This window comes from Marmota flaviventris, chromosome 1 (genome assembly GCF_047511675.1).
Source record: "Marmota flaviventris isolate mMarFla1 chromosome 1, mMarFla1.hap1, whole genome shotgun sequence".
Classification (NCBI taxonomy): domain Eukaryota; kingdom Metazoa; phylum Chordata; class Mammalia; order Rodentia; family Sciuridae; genus Marmota; species Marmota flaviventris.
In genome coordinates, this window is record NC_092498.1 from 201,094,302 (window position 1) to 201,095,494 (window position 1,193).

Here is a 1,193-nt window from a genome sequence, read left to right on the forward strand (position 1 = left end):
AATTTGATTTGGTAAAGTTACTATACTGTTAAAAAATCAACCAAGTGTCTATGTAAGATGATGGGCACTTTTCATGAGCTTGACAATTGTCTCCTAATAACACTCAGTCCCATTTTGCACAACAATGTACATATCTAATTCCCTAATTAGTGATTGGGAATTTAATTTACCAACTTAAAATTTTTTTTTTAAACAGTTCCACAGTGAACATCTTTGTGCATATGGCCCTTTAAGGTATTTTGGAAATTTCCTTAGGAGACATTCCCAGGGGTGGATTTAATGGATCCAGGGTTTATTTTTTTTGTTGTTGTTTGTTTGATAAAACATGGAATGTTTCACGAATTTGTGTGTCATCTTTGCACAGGGGCCATGCTCATCTCTGTGTTGTTCCAATTGAAATGCTCTTGGTTGATATTCCAAACTACTTTCCAAAAAGAATTCACCCTGTGTGTGGGTACCAGATGTGCCTTCTAGGAAAAATTCCCTGGGAGAAATCTTCCATCTCTGCAAAGAAAGAGTGCTTCCTGCCTCCTAGCTAGTCTGGGACTCCCAGGAAACAGGCGCTGAAGAGAGAGAGGAAAAGGAGCCCCTTCCTCCTGAGATGGACAGGTGCTGCCCACCAGGCTTTGGCCCGCAGGTAGGTCTTGATGCTCTTCTCTCAATATGAAAATTTCCATGGACCATCAACAGCAAACAAGCCCACTCTGTAAGAATGATGGATCAAAAATGAAAACAAGACCACACCCCCTAATCATGTTGGGACACGGGCCAGATATGAGCATTGTTCAAACCACAAAATGACGGAACCTCCCCATCTGGGCTGATGTGAGTAAGGACAGCTTCCTTTCCAGTTACACCGGAAGCCTGGCTGTAGTTTGCTCTCCCTGTTGATAGATTTTAAAATACCTTCTCCCAACAGCATGGAATCCCCAGCAAAGACTGGATTTCTTCCAACCCTCCCTCAAATGTGCAGAGACCAGGTGTGCAGGGTTGCATTCCATCATGCACCAGGTGTCAAGGCCTCCCACACCCAGGTTCCCCCATGAGCAACTGGTTAGCCTTGTACTAAGAAATGAAAAAAAAAAAAAAAAAAAAAAAAACACCCAGATTTTTCTGGGTAGAAAAGGTCACTTGTTGAGATGTTTGTAGGTGGACTTATTTCCTAAGCAGAGCTGACCAAGGATCAGGTTGGC

General features: G+C 42.6%; 1 pseudogene; it reads right to left on the reverse strand.

Annotated features, from left to right (window-relative positions):
- Positions 1-319: 319 nt before the first annotated feature.
- LOC114090417 (U6 spliceosomal RNA) lies at positions 320-420 on the reverse strand (annotated as a pseudogene).
- Between the last annotated feature and the right edge of the window lie 773 nt (positions 421-1,193).